This window comes from Ixodes scapularis, unplaced genomic scaffold, assembly GCF_016920785.2.
Source record: "Ixodes scapularis isolate PalLabHiFi unplaced genomic scaffold, ASM1692078v2 PGA_scaffold0__279_contigs__length_252992795, whole genome shotgun sequence".
Lineage (NCBI taxonomy): Eukaryota > Metazoa > Arthropoda > Arachnida > Ixodida > Ixodidae > Ixodes > Ixodes scapularis.
Genome location: NW_024609835.1, coordinates 239,244,197 through 239,261,627, shown reverse-complemented (window position 1 = coordinate 239,261,627; position 17,431 = coordinate 239,244,197). Strand labels below are relative to the sequence as shown.

The 17,431-nt window shown below is 45.2% G+C and overlaps 1 pseudogene; it reads left to right on the top strand.

Moving 5' to 3' along the window:
• Nucleotides 1-437: 437 nt before the first annotated feature.
• Nucleotides 438-1,601, top strand: LOC120837403 (annotated as a pseudogene).
• Nucleotides 1,602-17,431: the final 15,830 nt, after the last annotated feature.

The window sequence follows — 17,431 nt, the reverse complement described above, 5'->3', positions numbered from 1 at the left end:
TTAAAATGAACGTCGCCAAGTTGAAGGAAGGACTTTCATCGGAGCAGCTGAAGCTTGTCACAAAGGAATTCAAACGAAGTGATGTTTAGAAGAAATTTATGAAAGTTGTTGACGCGACCACGCTAGCACCGCTGGGACATGTTCAATGCAGCCACTGCAAAGCATTTTTGACCTACGACGGCACCAAGACTGGGACCTCACATCTGAGCCGGCACAAATGTAAGTCGTCCACATCTGAGTGTGCGAGTGTTACTTTTTTTTTTTTGCTACGAAGAAGTTCAGCATTCCTGCGATTGTCAAAGAGAAGTTGACAAAGGCTTGCGTCGGCTTATGCGCTAAAGATATGCTGCCATTTGATGTAGTTCACGGAGGCGACTTTGTTCAGCTCGCAGACGAACTAATTAGCATAGGCGCCCGTTACGGAAACATCCCTGCGAATGACGTGCTTCCACATCCCACAACTGTTTCGAAAAGTAGCCGATGTAGCGAATGCTATCAGAGATGTTATGAGGTCTGTCATTGAATCAGCAATGAAGGAAAGTCGCTGCGCTGTTACAACTGACATGTGGACAGACGAGTACGAAAAATCGCGTATACTACAGCAACGGTTCACTATATTGATGAAAACTGGGTTCTGCAGAGAGAGAGAGAGAGAGAGAGAGATGTGGCGTGAGAGAAGCAGGGGAGTTTGTTCTAGCGGGGATGCTGAACTGGTTCCCCATGGGTTCTGCAGAGCAAAGTTCTCTTCACTTGCGATTTTCGTAAGGAAAGGAAGACGGGCGAAAACATGCGCAAAGAAATTGTTCGAAGGTTTTCAAAGCTTCGTTTCAGTGAAGACCTCCTGGTGTTCGTGACCGACCAAGGTGCAAATATTATAAGTGCACTCCGTCCGTGCACTCCGTTTGTACACAAGATTGAGTTGTACTGCTCACATCTTGAACACCGTACTCCGGCATACATTTGACGAGTCGTTCGTTACAGAAGGGCTGCCCGCCATGCACGAAAACATCAAAGGTGTCAAGTCTGTTGTGTCTTTTCTGAAGCAAAGTGGACTTGCTAGCGAGTTTCCACATGCTGTGTACCAAGATGTGAGCACAATGTGGAACTCCAAACTGGCCATGGTCCGGTCGGTATCTGTCCAGTACGAAGATATCGAACGTATTTTGGACACCAGAAACAACTGCTTGCTTGATAAGGTGAACAAGTATGACCTCAAAGAAATGATTTATTTCTTGGAACCTTTTAAGGCGGCGAGCGACAAGTTGGAGCAAGATAAACACCCCACTTTGCCGTTTGTGCTGTCGTGCTTTGCCAAACTAAGCAAGCATCTTCAAGAGGAGCCTTGCGACTCATCGCTTACTGTAAAACTCAAAGAGAGGGCAAAGCATTTCCTGGAAGGCAGACTACAGCTCGAACGAATGCACAAGATAGCGACATTCTTGTGTCCACAGTACCGACAACTCCGCATGCTCCCTGGAAACGAAAAAAAAATTGATCTGCGGCAACGTGAAAGAGAGGCTGTCAAGCGAGGCACTGCGGCTAGCATCAATGAGAGACGACGTGGATATTCGAGACAACACTTCAGCTCCCACGAAGCGTAGATGTGTTGATGAGTTTCAAGAATGATGTGATGTGGAAGTAGTGCCAGAACAAAGTATATGGTGGCGAAGGTGTATGGTGACGAAGGTGGAATTAAGGACTTGATGCTATGGTGGCAGACTCACCAGATCATGTTCACACAACTTGCAGCCCTTGCAAAGAAAGTACTCTGCATCCCAGCCACAAGTGCCAGCAGTGAGAAAAACTTGAGAGCAGCTGGGTACGTCATGAATGAGCGGCGAACCTGCCTAAAGCAAGAATCTCTAGATAATCTATTTTTGCAGAAAAATATGTTATCATTGAACATTCTTGTTCTCTCCCAACTTTATGTTAATCTCTTGTTACCTCAGTTTCTTTTCTCTTTCCCATTGTATATGCACCTTGTAAATAAACCGCTATGCTTTGATTTTCGTGTTTAACTTTTTTAACCGAGCTGTATAATACCTCTGTATGCTGGGTGTTGTCCCCAATGTCTAACTTGTTGGCTTCAAATTATGTAATATGTTTTATATAAGATAATAATGTACTCTTCTAACTGACCACAGTCCCGTACACAAGCTCATAGCCTTCTGAGCTGCTTCGATTCCTAGCACGAGCGCTCGCGCAGCTTGCTAAAGCCGTGAAGTCGTAGTGCAATAGACATTTAATGAGCAGGCCGAGGGCACCCATGCGGGCTTTTTCGAGCCCATTCTGCCTGTGTTTGGACAAGGAGGCATGTCCGGGCCTGGGCCAGGTCTGAGGGCAGGCGCCAGCAGCCGGACCGGGCCCGGGCCGGGCCTGAGGTCAGGTGCCAGCAGCCGGGCCGGGCTCGGGCCGGGCCCAATTAGAGGGGAGTCCTGTCGGGCCGGGCCCGGGTCGGGTAAGACTGCGTGCCAGCGGGCCCGGGCCGGGCCGGGCCTCAAAAAGTAGGCCCGTGCAGTGCTCTACACCACGCATCTGAAATAATGCATGAGGATCACCCCGTCCACGCTGTCGAGCAGTCATGCCACATGAAAGGAGAGGGCTGCCGCGGGCACACCGAAATGCCGGGTTTGCCGAGACAGTAGAGGCAGCTGTCTCGACTAGTGTCCTAGGCGTCCGCAACCATAGATGACAACAGTCATCTATTGTTGTCATCAATAGTCCCAATAGACCGATCTCACTACTCGTTCCACGCATGAGTGACGCCGCCATAACTTTAGTTCACAGGAGGCAGGCGGCAGTGCATGAGACGGCTCGTGTTGTCTCGTGCTCTGCACACGCAAAGCTCCAGCGCGGTTCTCCGACGTGCAGAAGGACTACAGTTGCCTCGATGCATTGCGGCAGCGGCGGCGTAACGAAACTGGCTTGTGAGATCGGTCTGTTCGAAAGGAAAAGACCTTGAGGCTGCTGTGCATCCTGTCATTTCAACTACGCAAAGACTATTCGCGCCAAGGTCTTTGAGTTTTCACGGAGTAAGATATTTTTGTGTAAAGTATTTAATCTCACCTTCTTACAAATTGTTGGTTTTCAACACGTGTAGGTTGTATAATTCCTCTTCACTTTCAAACAATTATTTTTCACCTGAAGGATGAGAGGTTAAGAAGAGGGATGGAAAAAGAAAGCCAGAACAAAGGAAAAGTGAAGGAAAGTGGCTGACCGAATGGTACTGAGCGGGCCAACGCACGACACCTGTCCGCGGAGCAAGGGCTGGGGTGGTGCGTTGCCTAGGCCGGGGGACCTTGAAGGAAACCTACCCAGGCTTGGCTAAACCGCCACGACACCCTTTTTATCAGACGCGGGGACACCTAGCACAGCCAGGCATGCAGGGGTCTGACCCCACGGTGGGCTCGGGGCTCATGGTGATTGGTGACGCCAGTCACGAAACACCCACAGGTGCACGATTCCCCCGTGCTGTCACGGGGGAAGCACGATTCTCCCGTGAACTAGCACGAGCGGAAGAACGTTGTGAAAAACCGCAGGGGCTTATTTTCAGCACTGGAAAGAGTTCGAGACGCGAGGCGTTTGAAGAAGCAAAAAACAAAAAAATTCAAAAATACGAAATGAAATGTCAAAACGTTGAACCAAAGAAACGTTATGGCTCAATCTGCCTTGTAAAAATCCATTGCCACAAAGGCTAGAAAACTTCGAGAAGCGCCGGTTCGCCCACTCTGCGACAGGGACGCGGAGCTATGCTCTAAACGAGATACAATCAAAAGAACGGGATTGGCCGAGAGGCTCGACCGATGCAGCAAAATATAGTTATTCTCTGATGTAAAGGCAACGATGGTGGTGACTGGACGATCAGGCTGCTACTTGGCAGCACGAACTATCCAGGAAGGGCCGGTGGAGCAGCCGGGCTATATAGGTGCCCTGACGGGAGACGAGTAGAGGTGGGGGTCGGTGGCCAGCGCGGACCCCGCCGGCGACGAGGCATAGGTGATTGTCTTTTAATCTTAGGTTTTATAAATCATAAAGCAGAACACCATAACCGAAAAACGCGAACGGCGACATATATGCGAGTTCGGGCTCGAGCTCGCGCTTTTAATAGCACAAATAGCGCCCTTGTCGATGCATCAATCATGTAGAAGCCAATTACTCCTCTGCCACTGAACTGGAATCTGCTACTGTATAGGAAGGTTCAAGCACTAAGTACAGCCGGTTGACCATACAACGACGGGTGCAGCTCAGAAATTCAACCAAAGTCCGAGAGTGAGAGAAACAGTATAAGCGACACAGTCGCATACCTCTTAGCATGTTTAACCTGTCGATCCTAGGTCTCAGCGTTAAATACAATTTTTTTTATTCATAAATAAAAAGATTTACGATAAAATAGGATAAAAAATATCCGTTCCTTATGTCGACAAAAATGTCAAACCAAGCTCGCTGTCGTTCGTCGTTGTGGTGCTGAGCCGCTCGGCTGTCTCCAATGGCTGTCTCTCATCTGTCGAGGACCAAACGTTGCTGCTCACTCTGACACAATGCTTATTACATCAATTTACGCGAATTGTACCACACATATAATCTCGGCGGATCTTGAATTAGCACGAAAGCTAAAGCCGAAATAGCTGGGTAAGTATCAAAATGGCCGCGCAATGCACCAACTTCTACGCTCCTCACGCCATCTCTTAGCGGCGCGAGAAACCAGTCATAGCGGGTGAATCACCGGTGGGCCATGGTGCGCCCTCTGGGTGCGCCTAAAGGAAATGCCCGGTGACCCACCGGGTGGGGTCACGACGCATATAGGACTTCAAAAAGAGCTTACGCAGTGAACGTGGGGCATGTATATCTCCCTTCCAGTGTCGACAGACCATTTAAGATAGTTGTGTAGGTGTCTCGGTGCTCGTTCCCCACCGACAAAACCAATGCCTTCCCAGTGGCTGTCGAAAGAGAAATGGATCGTGCAGCAGAGTCCCCGAAACAATAACATGTGTGAGATCAATTAGTTGCGATGAATTTTGGATCTTAGCGCTGATTCTTGAGCGAAATATCCAACGAGCCCTGCTCACAAAATTTAGAGCATTAGATTTCGATACATAGAACGTTTGACTTATAGAGATTCTTAATTCACACGTAGGTTCCATATTGCACACCACACAATGTCCTTGAAGGGCTTCCACTTTACGATCTAATGGTGTATTCCACTCGTAGATCCGGAGCGTTTTCCAAAATCCGCGAGGGAGGCAAAATTCCGCTCCGTGGGACTCGCTCCAAATCGACGAGGGGAAGATAAACTTGCGTTTTTGGAGCGACCTCCCCCACACCCCTCCCCACCACTTCCCCCTTGGCCGCTGCTCGAACTTGACAAGCCCAACAACGGCTCAGCCGACTGATCTTTCCGACGACCAGTGACGACTGTCACTGCTTAGCTGCAGCGACACAGGCCGGGTGAAATTATACGTACCACGGCGCCCATGTCACAAATAACCAGACTTGGAAGTAATCCGTTACAAGTAACGGGATTACTTGTAATTGATTAATTTTTGAGTAATTTTGTAATTAATCCGTTACTTTTCTAAAAATGTAATTTCTAACGTAATTCCATTACTTTTTTTTAGTAGCGGATAACCACAAGTTACTCGTTACATTCTTTTGTTATTTTGATTTTTTTGTTCAACATTTCAAGCGTAATTGTAAAAATATGATTTTTGAGTAGCGCCACCGAGTTGGGGCGGAAAGGGGAGGGGGGGGGGGCACATAGACTGAAGCAAAAAGCCTGTGACTGCATCTCGGTAAAGAAAAAATGAAAGTGGAAAGAGGGAAACCGAGGGGGGAGTTGACTCTGCTATCCCCTAGCACGATAACAAGAGGAGGCCCCCACAAAAGTAGACAAAGAAAGAAAACGGGAGTTCTCACACAGCTAGAGGGGTTTCTTAAGACAACCGAAGGGTCGCTTACACGATGCAAAAACGCCGCGTTTCGGTCGCTTTTTCTCAAAAAGAGAAGCCCCTTCTGAGCCTTGGGCACTTGATTCGGAGTGGGGCGAAAGAAGAATAGAAGAGTAATGGCCCAGAAAAAATGTCGCATGGCACGGATCTCCCAAATTGGAACTGTGGGGTGGGTCTGCTCGTCTGCTGTATCTTTCTGCTAAGATCATTATCGGAAAGTTTGTGCGATCCAGTCCCAGCCCTCGCTCAGGTTTCAGAAGCGGAAGGACGTGAATAAAGACATAAGCAACACCCCGAGAACAAGCTCGAAGTTGAACTAATAGCTTTCTTTCGCGTCTTTTTCTTTAAATAAAAGCAGTAGCCACTACAACTTCGTGTCCACCGAGGACGGTGGGGAGTCAGCCTCCCCTCCTATTTTTGCTTGTTTGCGTTTTCTGCGGGTTAGGAGTCGGAGTCGCTGGGAGTCCCGAATACGGGGCTTTACGAGACCAAAGGTCAGACGCCGTCCAGTTCCAAGAACGATTTTAGAGCTCCAGTGCCTTCTGACGTTTTTATGTGACGTTCTTATATTTTTTTTTTTGTTACGTACACGGCAAAGAAAGCATGTCATTTCCTTCCCGTGATGGAGACTCGAGTTTTCCAGCTTTCTGGTCAAGTAGAGACAAACACCAGAGCCCTAGCTCAGCCTACAAGCGAACCTAGCGTCGTCTTGGAGAACGATATTCACAATAGTTACCACATCCGCTGATGAGTTTTCTGCGAATTTTTCCCGTTTCTCTTGCTTAACATTCAACGCCCATTCAACATTCAACGCGAAATTCTTGCTTTTTGCAAGAATTTCGCGTTTTTGTCGTCTTAGTAGGGTGTAGCCCTTGTTAAATTCTGTCTTTTCTTAACTCTCTTTTTCTCCTCGTACTTATGTAGGAATGTTTTATCTAAATGGAACTGTTTTTTTTTTTTTTTTTTTTTTTTGCTGTTAAATATTTTATATTGGGGTCCCGCCTCTAGCTCGCTGATCCACGGCTACAAAATACGCGAGAGGTCCTAGCAGCATGTCTCTTGCACTGTCGCCATGGCCCTCTTTGGGTCCAATGTTCAAACTGAAAGGCACCAAGGGAACTGCGAATCGAGAGTTTCAGTGCCTACTCTGCCTCCCCGAAAGAAAGCTTTTTTCGTCTGCGAAGTCCACGAATTCGAACCTACTAAAACACGCAAAGGTAAGCGCTTTCTCATTTTTTTCTGTGGAATTTTTTTTTTTTTTTTGCGATTTGGTAAAATATTTGATCTTCTAAAATGTACCATACTCGGTTTCCACTTAAAGTGTGAGCGCAGCAGAAGCTACAAAAGCTCCGGGCTTTCAGTGTCACTGCCAAGCGCGCACGCTCGTGCACTGCAGTCACGTTGTTCAGGGCCGTTCATTTTTCCTCTCTTTCTTCCGAAAGAGAGGAAAGCTTCCAACGCCAATTGCTCTTGATGTGCAATAAAAACTAAACACAAAGCTTAAACAACTTTGTACCTTATTTGCTGCTAGTAATATTTCTCTAGATATAGCTAATAAGTTACCTTATTACCGCATACAAGGATACCAAGTGAAAAATCACGTTTTCGCATGTATTTCTTGAAGTAATTGAAAAGTAATCGAGTGAGGTAACGAAGTAATTAATCGATTACATTTTAAAACCAGTAATTTATAACGGTAATTTGTTAATTTGATGGCCAAGTAATTGTAATTGTAACTAATTACTTTTTACAAGTAATGGACACAAGTCTGCAAATAACAAAGACGTCCGCGTTCGGCACCGTCACTTAGCTTTCGGCCGCCTCGAAGCAGCGGGGCACGGACAGCGATTGCCAGCGATGGAGTTCAGATTTCTGGTGCGACTTTAATAAACAAAGAGGTAACAAACCATCATTTGCACAGTCGTTGCCTAATCTCTTCATGCTTTTTTGCACGGCGGAATGCAGTGTAAAAAGGTAAACAATCATTGGCTGCAGAATGAACAGGCCTAGCCTTGCGTCTGCCTCCGGCTATTCTGTCGTTCTTCCTCTCACGATCACAGATGTCAGCGCTTACGATTTACCACGCTCCGCATTCCCGGCTTTGTATCCCTGATCTACGCCAGGTAGAAGCGTTCGAGCCGTCACAATCCCGCGTAAACAACCGACGCACCCGAACAGATCCAACTCGACGACCCGACCGTGGCCCGACCGGCCCGCCGACCTCTCCACCCTCGTCGCGTGTGCGACCTGCCGTTTTAAAAGGAAATCACGTGGGCCGCTCTGTCAACTTCCGGAAAGATCTGTGAAATCCCGCAGAGCAAGTTCGGCGGGGTTTGAGGCGCTCCGTGGAGCGGGCGCTGCCAGAGATCTACGAGCGGAAGATGACCAGCTCGAGCCAGATCTGCGCGCGGAATATGCGCGCTCCAAATGGAGCGCTTTTGGAGCGCTCGAGATCTGCTAGCGGAATTCACCATAAGCTCCCACCATGTCATTTCGTCGTTTAATTAATATTAGGCTTAAGTGGACGTGGGCTCATACCGAAATTTTGTTTTTCTCTCGTTACTTTAGGTCCAGGTAACATGTTCACGAACATTTTCATTCGACCCCGACCGCTGGATGAAATATTATAACCGAATTTCAGCATACTGCGCGGCGTAGTTTATGTATGCGGTCCAAAAAGCCAATTTCAGTTTTTTTTTTAACGGACCCACAGTTATGCTCGTAACGAGAAAGCCTCGCGGTTGACATGGCCTTTTCTATTTCCCAATTCCTACAATTGACAGTCATTTCATGCTGATACACAAAGATCTGTTTTGATGCGAGAGCAAAGCGATGTTTTCGCCCAAAGATCTGCCGATCGAGATGGAACGGCCACGCAGAAAATATATATAACCTATCACATATTTAGTTTAGAGCCTAATCCGTGTAAGTTCGCTTCCGGATCTGTTAACATTTATGTAACACGCTGTTGCCGAGACTGAAAATACAGGGCCTACAGAGAGAAGAAAACCCGTTTTTCGGCCTGCGTAAAGAAACTGTCCGAATCGCGCAGAAAGCTAAAACTCCGCGTGAATGAGACGCTAGCAATAAAAGCAGAATCCAAAAGTTTTAATGTCTGACCTTAGATGAACTAAAAGGTAAAACAAAGAAACAAAATCGCTCATTAAGTCGACGTCCAGCTATTATTCGTCAAACCAGTAAATAGTGATTTTGGCGCCCGAAGCATTTATTTCAATGAAAACAAAGCTTGTTATCTATGAAGGTACAACCTTTATTTTTTTCGTAAGTAGCTTTACTAGCTGAAATAAATTCAAATAAATTCTACAGGCGCCTGCACGTGTCTTTACATGTAGGTCTCACGAAGATTAGGCGTGGACGTCGGTGCATAAAGCCGGCGTTCACAAAGTCCTGTTCATTGTTGTTTTCAACGTTTTATACTCTTTAAGCTACGAACCAACTAGCCCAATTAAGCAGAATGCTTGTAGAAAAATGTAATTTTAATATTTAATTTTTTGATTAAGATCACAACATGTTCTCAGACTTTCTTATTATATCGCTCTTGCTAGTGACGGGTTCCCACGGAGCTTCCGATTTCTGCAATGCGCCGTTGATTTACGTGGGTCGAAAAACGGTTTTATTTTTGTCTATATTGGACTCTATAGTTTAATTGTTGCATAATTATCTTTTACTCTCGTGAGGTGTTCATATGTTTTTACTATCGTAGCCTTTCAGCTATCTAACGCGTTTAATAAAACCAAACACAGAGTTGTTTACACGGATGAAAGTACATACACATGCGCAGAAAGCAAGGCACATTTCTTTGTCCGCTTCGAAGCTTCATTCAACTATCTCTATTTTGAGTGAATGGGAAGAATATGTGAGCTCTACGAAATATTCTAGTCGTTCCAGCCCAGTTCCTCAAGCAGCTTAACGACGCCACGCCGAATCCGACTTAATTAGGACGCCGCGGTGCAGCACCCGGCATTAGCGAGGGAGTCATTTCAACGGCCGAGCCTCTAGCACGCGTAGTAGCGCAAACAAAGCCCCCTTGTGCAGGTATAGTATACCCAAGGGTTATACGACCCTCATGCGTAGGGCTTCCATCTGCGGGAGGTATAATGCGGAAACCGTGGCGCTGCGGTGTTTGCGAAGGCGGAAGGGCGAGGCGCCTCCTTTTTCGGGGTGCTCGAGAGCTCCCCCGTTCCAGAATATGCGTTGAACAACACGTTTCACGCACGGCCGCCCGCAGCCAATCGTTTTCCCTCCCCGTACTTTTCCAGCCAGGGAGCCTCGTTTCTTTCGGGCGTATTTGGAACTCGCAGATCCAACTTTGTTTCACAGGAAAGCTCCCTTTTCCTCCCGCACGCACCCACCGCGTTCGAAGAGGTGCCTGGTTTCCACTTTGGGGAAAGTGGGAAGGACCCGCCTCTTTTCCAGAGGACAGAAAATTCGAGTCGGGAATTGGTCCGCGGTGCTTCACCGCCGGGCTTCGCGATTGGTCGGTTTTAAAGGCCGACGGAAGGGGGAGGGACCCGAGGCACTCGCGTTGTTGTCTTCCATATTCGTCTGTGCCGGGCAACCCGCCCCTCTTGGGAACAAATGAAGGCTCCGGAAGTGAGCGACGCTGTTTTCTTAAGCCTTGGTGGAATCTAGTGTTGCCACAAGATTCGTTTTTTCTTAACAAAAGTTTGATATTTATGATACAATAATTGATATATTTCTGGAATGATAAACGTGTTCTTACGTACATATCAACTATCATCACGTGTTGCTAAAATTTATCACTTAAAACGCGAAAGAGGTGAATTCCATAAGATCTACATTTTTTTATAGCTGAATTTTCGTTATTGGAGCCTCAACTGGCGATTTCGTCTGCTTTTTTTATTTTGACATATCTGTGTTCTTACGTCTTTGATCTATATTGTGGATATTCGCACTCATAAGGGTCATAGAAAATCGCCCCTTAATTTATCTTCATATTGCCGAAAATCTAACCAACCAACCGCCTGTACATTTTGAAGAAAAAAAGAAAGAAAAGGTTACATGAAACGTGATTCTTGATTCATTCGAATACATACCTAAACAAGTTTCAACGTAATGGCATCCGTGCTTATATTTACTCCATCTTTCGTGAGGCAAGCTCTGCCAAGTCACTCGTTTCAGCCATGAAAGACCGAGCACCAGGGAGCACTCCTTTCGTCCCACCTGACCTCTGCCATCCCTTCTCTGGGCACTGTCTAGGAAACGAAGCTCACCGCAGACTTTCACCATCTTGAGTCTCTAGAAAAAAAATTAGGATAGGCTATAGGCCAAAAATCAGACATAATGGATCACGCACGACAAAGAAATAATCACCCTGGTGACTGCTCCCCCGGTTTGTATGCCCGACAGTTTAGATATAGTCATCCGCAGGTGATCGCCTCACCGATTCTAAAAATTGCGCGTACGTTGCTTAGTCTTGTCCGTATTTTGCGTAATGTAGAAATACATCCAAGTGCAAGGAATGCATCTCAAACTAAAAAAAAAAGAAGAGATGGTACTGGCAGTGATTCCCACGCAAAAATTTCCTATGATCGGCTATAAAACTTTTTTTTGTATGGTCGGCTTTAGCAGTTTGGCCCAATTAATTAAAGCATTTTCTATGGCTGTCTTTAGCTTTCTGTACAGTCGCCTTTATGGGCCTCTTTAGTCTTTTCTATGGCCCTATCACTGTCCCGCCATAGCGCTCTTTAGCATTTCTAATGGCTGGCTGAAGACTTCTATATGGCTTACCTTTTTAGAGTGTGCTGGCTTCGCCAGCACACTTCAAAATTTTTTTTAATTTTAAGTTCCCCCGACGTTTGCACGCTACATGGTTGATACACATACATTGCTGAACACACAAAACACACAACACAGGCAGAACAAGGAGAACACAAGCAACACAGCCCGTAGCTATGATGGACATTGGCGGTATATAAATGATACCAGATCGCGTGACCGCCTGTTCTAATTGTGAGTTGAAGAGGTAAACTCTGCGTCGTTTTCTTTTTCTGCGACTGCCATCGCGTGGAGGTAAAATCTAATCCGTATTTCTCAAATTATCGACGTCAAGGATCACTTCTAAGAGGAATATTTACTGCATGTACAAACATTGTTCCACGGCTCATTTAACATGTACAGTGGTCACCAAACTTATCCGAAACACGCGAGCGGCTTCTTTAAGTCATGGGAGCTCTATGCTGGCGGCAGCCAAAAACCTGCTCCATCACGTAGTGCTCACGGAAACGACCGAGCACGAAAGGCTACTCACTCAAGACCGAAATCACTGCTGGAGCGGGGACAACGCCTACGATGCGATCTAGGCTTTTCGCCTCATTTAGTATAGACACATGAAATCCTTAATGATTGAATCATTCAATCACTGACTGTATTTAAATTCACTCATGCATCTTCTTACGAAGAGAAGGCAGTAAGTTTAGATTACCCAACCGGCAAAATCTCTGCTCAGCGAGGTGCCTTTCCTGCTCGGGCTATTTGATGGAGCCTATTTACAGGCTCTTCCAAAAATCTAAAGGGTTTTTTAAAGCAAAAATACGCTACGCATCGCCGAACGCCCATTCACCGGCCAAAAGTTGCGCTAGCGGTTCAAACCAGATGCTAAAGTTTCTGCCACTAACCGTTATTTTATTCAAAGTCTAGAAGCGATATTCGGATTTTGTTTTAATGGGAAAATGGCGGCCGAAAGGGCTGTCTAATACATGGAGCTCTATGGGGCCAGTTAGCGAAAACGAGAAAAGTGGTCCCCTTTTCCCATTAAAATTTTCAGAAAATCATTTACACTTTTTGAATAAGGTAACGGCTGGTGCCGAAACTTTGGCACCCGGTTCGGACTGCCAGCGCTACATTTCTGGAAAAAAAAAATTTGGGGTGGGCAAGGCTTAGTTTATTTTTGGGGCAAAAAAAACAACACTCATTTAACTTTTTCTTTTTTTTTTGTGGCACGCTGTATGTTGGTGTTACTGACAATAGGAATGCTCATGGTTTTATGCTTAACTCTCTCAATGTGATGGTCTTGGCGTATGCTGACAATATAACAACTTTTGCAGAAGAAAAGTGTAACCAGCGTCCCTGCCCTTGCTAATAACATTTGTGTCATCTGTGCGGTTGTATACACAAAAAATGTTAAGTATTTGACACTTCACATTGGTTACCAAACCCTTGAAGTTCAAAGCAATCAATAGGTCTCAATGGCTACAAGATACCTCAGTGTGAGGAAGGAATAGAACACTTTTCACACTATAATTTCTTGCGTAGTTTAATGGGCACTAAGAAACACCTTTAATAATTCTAAATTTTGGGTGAAAGATTTCACATCAGCTGAACCGCACTTAGTCCTAACTCTTCAAGAAATGTAAATACAATTTCAGGAACAAAAATGTGTCCCATTCCACCCGCCGCCCGAGAGGGAATGGGGCAGATGAAAGATTGTGCTAAAAAATTGTACTAGTGAATATTATAGGCAGACAGGTGTTCATTAGACATGAAGCCCGATTGCAGTCGTCTATTTTCATTTGCTTGTTTGTGGTTCTAGACCGGGGATTAATGGGGGCGCGGTAACATTTTACACTAAACAAATAATTAGAGGCCTAAATGCTACATGAACTAAAATTAGACGATTCACTATTATTACGAGTTAAACTTATTGTTAATCTACCTGTCAAAGAAGAAATCTTTGTAAAAGGAGAACTGAAACACTTTCCGATTCCTTCTACCATCTCATTGTCCTATTCGTCCCAAACAGCATTGCACACGGTAAGTTGCCAATTGTAGAAACAAGTGAATTGATAAGTTTAAAATAGGGGTGGTTAAATGTAACCCATTAACACGTCTCTGAAGGTCAGTTTACTACGGCCGTTGGCCAAACCGTTTTGGATCAAAAATCAAGAAAAACGAATGGGTACTACATACTTTGGAGGGGTCTAGGCTAACTCGTCGAAGTCAACTCGTCGACAGCCGACTCGTCGGTGGCCAATTCGTCAAATATGCTAATTCGTCGTAGGGCAACTCGTTGAAGAAAAACTAGTCGAAGAGGCTAGGTGGTTGCCACTGTTTCGAAGGCCAAAATATAATTTGTATCCTGAAATTTTAAGCAGATACTGCCCTATAGTAACCTTTAAAATCACCGCAAGATAATTTACCTCCAGTGTGTCCTTTCTTGTTGAAGATACCAATTTGCCGCTTTCGAGGCTTTCAGGGTGCAGTGGGGGACGGTCACTACGTCGCGGGGGTATCTCTGAGGCGCGGGTTAAGCTACCCGGGCCACCCGTTCAAGCTGCAGAGTCTGCGGAGGCTCATTATAATGATGTGAACCCACCTGGCCTACACGTTCACGGCGCTTTTCGGCGACAGTCTGCGGTCCCTTATTACAAAAAGTAATAAAAAGAAAATAACAAAAGGTCGATCCCAAAATGACAATCTCCTCAGCTTGTCTCAAAGTTATGTCCTGTCTTCGCCCTCCTGTGATTTTCCCAGTCTTGTAATTTAACAAGGACGCTGTCCCTAGTTCAAACACAAATAAAAAAGTTAGGTCAATATATAACAAGATACCACGAACTTTGACCTCGGATAGTGAGCAACCCATTCAACAAACTGCCATTCGACATATTTCCCCTTTCGACAACTTGCCCTTCGACGAATTGCCCCATTACGAATTGCCCTATTCGACGAATAGGCCCTCGACGAGTTGGCCGTCTATGAGTTGGGTTTCGACGAGCTGGCCGGATCCCACTCTCTGAGTAAGTGACAGTCACTTACTCAAATGGTGCACTCTACGCCAAGCAGGCAGCCATTACAGCTAAAAGTACCACTACCACGGAGTCATCAACATAGTAGTCCATCAACGTTTTACAACTATTCACTGGAGAAATATATTGACTGTCTCCCTCCTCCCACCGTCCCATTCCTCCTGACTCTCTCCTACTGGTTCGAAGTCACAGCCCAGATGAAAAGATCGGTATCATTGTGGCTGAGCCAAATCTTGTAAATGTTTAGACCAACGGCTCACAGCATCTTTCTTGTCGTTAGGCTGTCGTTACGTGATTCAAGCAGGGGGAGGGAGGGAAATGGAGCGCGGCGTAGCGTGGTGGCAGTCATGACAAAGCGCCAAATGGTTGAACTCCATATATAGATCTCGTCAGCTTTAGGAAAACAAGTTCTTGTTTTTTTGAAACTGGAAGAAAAGCAAGCGCATTTAATTTGAATTTTCTTGAAATTTTTTGAAATATAAAATAAATTCCACGTTTATGAAGTTTAATTTTAGAGAAATGCGCTTTAATTTTGAGTTAATTTGTTTAGTCTCGGCTTCTCAGGCTGTGTGATCCCACACACCTACGTTGCTGATTTCTTCGTAAACATCGTCGAAGAAGCCGAAATCGCGTACAATCGTCCATGAACTGTGACTGGGACGTTAATTAGTTCTCTCCTCAAGCACGTTATGGGAAAAAAAATATCGTTGATGAAAGCCACAAGAATGGTCATGTAAGTATGCATTTTAATTCTCTCGGCACCTACATGCACCAACTCGCAAATCTCGCTTGAGATTGTGCAAACTGACAATGGTAAAGGCTACAAAACGAAAGAACCTCCCCGTTGTTCTGCTCCCAGTACCTGTGCTCTCCCGTTATATTATGCTGAGTTAAAAATACAAGCGGGTAGATTTAAATGTTGCCGCCGCTCGAGTGCAGTGCAGCCTAAGCTCATATTCCAAAACAGGAGTTCACGTTGACAGTTATCGTTGTTGTGTCTAGGCAGCGCGTGCACGCCCCGTATTCACATGATGACTCGCAAACATTTCAGGACAACATAAAGACATCCTTGTTCCTGTATTGTTCCTACAAACCAACTGGTGTCCGAAATGGAAATCCTTGACTCAAACATTGGAAGAAGGTTGCAATCAGCCAAGTCGAGTTTTATCTCGTCTTATCTGCCCTGTAATATTATTGTAGACTCCGTTGAATATTTTCTCTTTCGCACTTACGTGACAAACACTTCTGAAGCCCACCTGATTAATCAGAGTTTTGTTTGGCAAGGGAAACGTGATCAGTGTAACTCTAGTCACTGGAACGCTACCCAGCTGTAGCAGCCTCAAACACTCGCTGCAACTTCCAGGGAGCAGTGAACAGAACACTTTTTAAACCCATTCACTTCATTCCTGTCGTAGTCCCGTTAGCCCGCATTGTTCAAGACTGTTTTGGCAATCAGACTATGCGCTCAAATACTGCATTCAAAAAGGCATACTTAGACTAGTACTACAGGCAACTGCAGTTATTTCTTGACACGCCTCTATTGGAAGAACTGCAGAGGCCCAGACACTCATGACATGATCAGGAATGCAAAAAAAGGCCCCCAAGACTCAATCAATTAGAGTCTAGCCCATGAGAAGACAATATTTGCGGTTTCAGGTGTTGGACACCGGAAACCGCAAATAGTCTGGATGATACGATTGGCGCTTCGAAGAAGTCCAGCAGAGCACTCAGGATACATGTTGAACTTATTCATCTGGAAGACCATTAGGAAACGCAGAGTGTTGGAATCTTACAAGAATATGTCCAGTGTTTGCATTGTATTGATAAGCAGAGCTCATTGTTAATAATGCAGAGTAGTCTCAGGTGACTGGCTCTCTTTTGTCACTATGATGCGTGAATCGCACTTCAATTATTAAGTGTGCCCGATGATTTGAAGACAATTAGTTGAAGAATTATTTGTTCCTTGCCTATAAAATATTGTTTATTTGTTCCAGAGAGTTTGGTTGAAATATTACGTCAAGTAGTAAACCCTCAAGTGAATGGGATTATATCTCAGAAAATTATTCTGAAACATTTTGCTCTTCTATTACAAAACATATGTTTTCAAAACATGTGTTAAAATATTTTGCATGCTCGCTTTGAAGTTTGGTGACTACAGTTATTTATACAAAATTCATAATCTAACCACATGTAGGTCTACATGCACTTGCTCAAAGGTGGGAATATAGGTCCACAGAAAATACCGAAATACAAATAAAAGCAAATTGAAGGATGGATATAACAGAGGTATCAAAACAAAACAAGTGAATGCGTCCAACTTTTCTTCATTTCTCTCAAGGCGACTGAATAAAAAATAGAGAAATCATGCTTACTTCAGCCTCTTGTTTATACTTGAGACAAGTTTGACAGGTTGCATTATTTCCACAATAAGTGCAACTTGATTCCAAAGTGCAACTTAATTCCAGTGAGGATTAAGAATGCTAAGTGTGACGATTCGTTCTGGTCGTCAAAAGAAAAGGGCTCTGAGCTCAGGAAAGACACGTCAACCCCCGAGATTCCATGCAGAACTTCTTTTTCTTTATTATTTTGATCTCCTTCTCTCGCGCTCGCACGCGCGGCACTGGAGCTCGCACGAGCCGCGCGAGTCGTCTTTTGCGGCTCGTCACATGCCGGGGTTTCAGAAACTGTCGACCCGACAGT